Here is a 6,000-nt window from a genome sequence, read left to right as displayed (position 1 = left end):
GGTCCATCCATCTTGTTTTAATCCCATTTATATCCCGCCCTTCTCCGAAGACTCAGGGCGGCTTACAATCTAAAGCACAAATCAATGTGCTTAGCAATAGCCTTCATTCTATGTATATGCCTGCTTATTAGGGCTTTTGCCCCCCCCCCAAGCGGCATTATTACAAAGTCAGCTTATTCCCCCAACAATCTGGGTCCTCATTTTACCTACCTCAGAAGAATGGAAGGCTGAGTCAACCTTGAGCCTAGTGGGACTCGAACCTGCACTAATTGCAGGCAGCTGGTGTTACTTAAGGAGGCATTAGCCCACTGCTCCACCAAGGCTCTTGTTTTAGGTCTTTTTCATGGATGCTTTTTATCAAGTGGGATCCATTCTATGACTGCCTTGGTCCACCTGCCCTCAGTTCTTCTTGCTACATGACCAGCCCATTTCCATTTCGATTCTTTTACTCTCTTGATGATATTGTATACTTTATACCATTGAATATTTAAATTGCTTGAAACTTTCTTTCACACTGGAATCCTTCTTGTTAATCTGTTCTCCCCACTGCTTTAGCCTCATGAGAAGGGCTGTACTGATATTGACTTTAAAAAAGAAGATGACGATGTAATAAATGAATAACGAATACGAATGACCATCTTGAGGTCAGGGACAAGAGTGAACTAAAGCATTCAAATGTTTTCCCAATTGGTTTTTGAACAGCCTCTTTCTAAGGAGAGATATGTGATATTTTTAAATTGTCCCACTCTGTATGAAAGGCAGCATATACAGGAGGGCACGGACCAGTGCCATCATGTGAGATACATCCTTGACAACGCTAAAAATAATTAGTTCCTTAACGCAAGAGGAAGAAATTATACCAATGGGTTCTATTTACCCAGAACAGGCTTCCCAAAATAAGATTGCAAGTAAGCACTGGGTGAGAGAGAGTTTAGTGTAGTGGTTAAGGCACCAGGCTAAAACCCTACAGACCATGAGTCTTCCACAGGGACACAAGGACAGCTGCGGGATCTTAGGCAAAGTCACTTCTTCTCAGCTCTAGGAAGGATGCAATGGAACAAAAAAAAAACTTGCCAAGAAAACTGCAGGGACTTGTCCAGGCAGTCACCAGGAATCAGCACTGACTCAAAGGCACCTACTGTGTACAAAGTAGGGTGGGAACATGGTGCAGATCTCAGGTGTGTGTTTATTTCCTTCAGAAGCAATTTTGCCTAAGCCTCAGGCGAGTGAACCAAAGAAAAGTGGATCTGAGGAACAATGAAAAGAAAATCACAGACAATGATGAGCGCCGACTCTCCTTTCTCCCCACCCCCGCCACCTTCGCCTCTCCTGACCTCGAGCCTTGCCTTGATAGCGGCGCTGTGACTTCAACGGGTTAAAACGGGCCAACCCCGTCCAAGAACTGACAGGCAAACTGGCGCATCCAGTTTGGCCTGAGCAACCCAGCCTTGACGTGCCTCTAACGCCAGTTACCCCCGAGCGGCCGCTTTCCCTCTCTACTCCCCGGCTGAGAGATCCCAATGGTAGCCAGGAGAAAGTTTCCCAAACTTCCGAGTTCGCTTTCTGCCTGGAAGAATAGCCTCCGTCTCTTCCCTTCTCTTCTGCCGGGGATCACAAGACTATCTCCTAGTGTGGTAGTGGGAGGGAAGGGTGTATAAACAGGAAGTATCGAGAAGAAACTCTCTCTCTCTCTCTCTCTCTCTCTCTCTCTCTCTCTCTCTCTCTCTCTCTCTCTCTCTCTCTCTTATTCTTTCCTCCCTGCTCCAACGATTGTGAGCTTGAAGGATGCCACTACACTCAGTGTAAAATCCTCGCTTCTGAGCAAGTAACAGCTGAAACATTTTGCGATCCCTGAAGAATAGCGCAAAGGTTTCCAGACAGCAGTGCTCTCTAGTTATGTTCAATTTTAATTCCCTTAACCCCCAGGCAATTTGCGGGAGAATGGGGGGGGGGGGAGAGAGAGATTTCCCCTCTAACGTACTGGATTTTACTTCTGAGATTTGGCTCAATTTGCTGCTCTTAGGGCTTATGGATTTAGAGGACATGCACCTGCTTGTAATCGGCCCATATTAGTAAGCATCAGCAAGTAGTAAGAGCATTTTTCTTAGGTAAGTGTTGAAAAGTTATCAGGATTCCTTCTGAATTAGCCGTGAAATTTGGGGATTTTTTAAAGGGAAAACTAGGTGTGTCTGCAAGGCAGGTTAAAAAAGTCACAATGGTGGCCATTACACCACAATTGATGCCTCCGTTATTTTTAATGTGCATTCTGATGAGCTTGCTAAAAGTGGACTAGTATTTATGGTACTGTAGAATGGCTTGTTTAGCAGTATAGGCACGGAACTAAACATGCTACCAAATGCATAGACAGTTTCCTTGGTTGGTTTTTAAGCAATTTAGGTGATACTAGTAGAGTCTGTGTATGAATTAATTCTGTATGAATGAGAAATAGGTTAAGATAGTTGCTAATAAGTGTTTTCTGTTATTTGCTTCATTATCAGCAACATTATTGAATTTAACGAGTTATTTAAAAAAATTCTTTACTAAGAAAACCTTACATCTCCAATAAGAAAAACTGAAGGCCCATTGTTTATGCCAAGTGGTCTATATAATGTCTGTTTTATAAGTAGATTTCTATATTAGTCTGTTTTTCAGTTCTGTTATTGTACTAACTGTGGACATGAAAAATGTACACAAGTCGCTGAAATGCTCCCCACTCATCCAGCAACTTTCTTTGCTTCTGAAAGTTTTACAGAATTATCAGGGATAGTTTTGCATCACATTGGCTAGTATTTTGGCTGCTATTTGTAAAGCAGACTAAGATTCTATAGCTTGTGTTTCACATTACATTGTGCAACTTTTCTGCCTGTCCTTATTTTAGCCCTAGAAAGTAAGGATTAAGCAGTAATGGCAGATAAATGAATTTCTGTCAAGAATTATTTCCCTGAAATGAGACATCTTATTAGAACAGTTAAATGAACTTTATGATCTCTTAATGACAAACGGCTTGACTACTCCAGGTCAGGGTTGGAGGATGTTTTATTATTATATACACTTTCCCCCTTGTAGCATTGCTCTGGAGACTGCAGGTTAAGGAACTCTTACTTATAACAATTACACTTTGGTTGTTAAGGAGGAGCTAGAATAAATTTGTACATGAAATATTATCTGAAAATCATCAACCTGAATCGACCGAGAGCAGTTTGCAGGCAACTAATGACATATTAATTGTACAGCTGATCATACAATATCAGGAACAGTCTAATAAATCAGCAATTTGGCCTTGGAGCTGATCCAAGTCCACCCACCTGCTTTTCATGATTGTGCTACTCCTACACATAATTACAAGCAAGGGCAAAGACTACACATTCAGTGGCTCTCAGTAGTTACTTAAAGTATGGTTTCTCAATTTCAAGACCCTTTCTCCTCTAAGATCTATATCAGTTTTAGGATTTCTTCAAGACTCCCTTACTACTAATTAAGAGCCAGTTTGGTGTAATTGTTAAGGTGCTGGCCTAGAAACCAGGATCTCATCTTAGGCATGGCAGTTGGCTGGGTGACCTTAGGTCAGTGACGTTCTCTCAGACCAGGGGTAGGGAACCTTGGCTCTTTTATGACTTGTGGACTTCACTACCCAAAATTCCTGAACCAAACATGCTGACTCAGGAATTCTGGGAGTTGAAGTCCACAAGTCATAAAAGAGCCAAGGTTCCCTACCCCTGTCTCAGGCCATTTTACAGGGTTATTGTTGTTGTGGGAAAATAAAAAGGGGAAGAAATATTATATATCCTTGCCAACTTGATTTATCTAAAAATAATAAAGGCAGGGTTTTAAACAAATCCCTGAGCATCAAAATAGCATACTCTTGCTGTTATTCTGAGGAAAAATGACTTTCTTTTGGCACCTATGTACAATTTCTATGCACCCACCATAGTTTAGTCTGTAAGGAAGACCCAGTCCACTATGTTAATAAGACGCTTAGGCCCTAATCATACTAGAATTTGGCCTTCACAGGTATCAATATTTCTCCTAGCCTGTCATCCTACAAGATTGCTCTGATGTAAGGCCAACTTGAAATAAATTGGCAAAGGGAATTAGGGCTCTTGAATTCTCAAGGAGAAGTTCATCTCCATTTTCTTTATTTTTATTTCTGTTTGCAAGCTGGTTTTGACTCCTGGTAACTACCTGGACAGGGACGCGGTGGCTCAGTGGGTTAGGACGCTGAGCTTGTCGATCAGAAGGTCAGCAGTTTGGCGGGTCGAATCCAGAGTGCCGTGTAGCAGAGTGAGCGCCTGTTACTCGTCCCAGCTTCTGCCAACCTAGCAGTTCAAAAGCATGTAAAAATGCAAGTAGAAAAATAGGGACCACTACGGTGGGAAGGTAACAGCGTTCCGTGTGCCTTTGGCATCTAGTCATGCCAGCCACATGACCACGGAGATGTCCTCGGACAAGCGCTGGCTCTTCGGCTTTGAAATGGAGATGAGCACCGGCCCCTAGAGTTGGAAACGACTAGCACGCCTGTGCGGGGGAACCTTTACCTTTTTAACTACCTGGACAAGTTCTTGCAGTTTTCTTAGCAAGATTTTTGGAAGTGGTTTGCCTTTCCCTTCTTCCTAGGATTGAGAAGAGTGACTGATTCCAGGTCACCCAGATAGCCTGAGGCCTTTCTCCACTACTCCAAATTGGTTCTCATTCGTCTCTAGGTAAGTTAAAATGCAGGTGTGATTGTTTACAAAATAGTATGATTAGAACTGTTCCTAGTAAAGAATGGTGTCACCATCAGAAAACACCCAAAGAACTGAAAAGAGAAGTTGCAAAGGCAACTTGAAGATGTCACTAGACTTAATTAAAGGTAAAGGTAAAGGTTCCCCCGCACATGTGTACTAGTCGTTTCCAACTCTAGGGGCCGGTGCTCATCTCCGTTTCAAAGCCAAAGAGCCAACGCTTGTCTGAGGACGTCTCCGTGGTCATGTGGCCGGCATGACTAGACGCCAAAGGCGCACGGAACACTGTTACCTTCCCACCGCAGTGGTCCCTATTTTTCTACTTGCATTTTTACGTGCTTTCGAACTGCTAGGTTGGCAGAAGCTGGGACGAGTAACAGGCGCTCACTCTGTTACGCGGCACTCGGGATTCGACCCGCCAAACTGCCGACCTTCTGATCAACAAGCTCAGCATCCTAACCCACTGAGCCACCGCATCCCTTAGACTTAATTACTGTGCCTTTAATGGATTAAATATGCACACATCTGCTTCTGCTAGGAATAACAGCCTATTACCTCAAAGTCATTTCCAGAAGCCCTGAACCAAGTATCCCCCTCCTTTAAAGTGTGTGTACCACACCCAATTTTGCAGCATCCTCAAGTAAACACTGTCTGCACCAACTTTGTTGCATCTCCAGCAGAAGATTAAAAAAAGATGCCTTTTTTATACTTCCGCATATTTTCATCAGGTTTTAAATGTTCTTGCTATTCTTCCAAATGTATTTGCTACTTTGAAATGCTGCTGCTGATATTATTGTTCTATTATTTTACCATTTTAGTTCCTTGAGCTGCTGCTGCTGCCGCTATCATTCCATTGTTTTACCATTTTTAAAAATTATATTTATTGAAAAATTTCATGTAACAACAAACCAAAAGAAAAAAGGGAAGAAATGCAAGAAATGCAAGAAAAGAAAAAGAAAACCAAAGTTAAGAAGCATATAGATTTTTCCAAGCTTCTTTTTTAACAGATAATTTCATATTGTCTCCTCCCTCTTAAGTACCCCTTCATTTAGTCCTCCTCTTTCTTAGCCTTCAAATCCATAAATCAATTCATTTTTTCTTCTTTTAACAAAAAGCCTGCATAGGGCTTCTGAACTTTCAAAGACCATTTTTCTTGTTTGTTCTCTGACCCAATAATGTAAGTCAGTTTTGACATTTCTGAATTTTTTAACATTGTCACAATCCATTCTTCCAATATGGGAATTTCATTATTCCTCTTTCATCTATTATTTTACCAATT

Source organism: Vipera ursinii, assembly GCF_947247035.1.
Source record: "Vipera ursinii genome assembly, chromosome: 2".
NCBI lineage: Eukaryota > Metazoa > Chordata > Lepidosauria > Squamata > Viperidae > Vipera > Vipera ursinii.
This window is presented reverse-complemented; position numbering follows the sequence as displayed.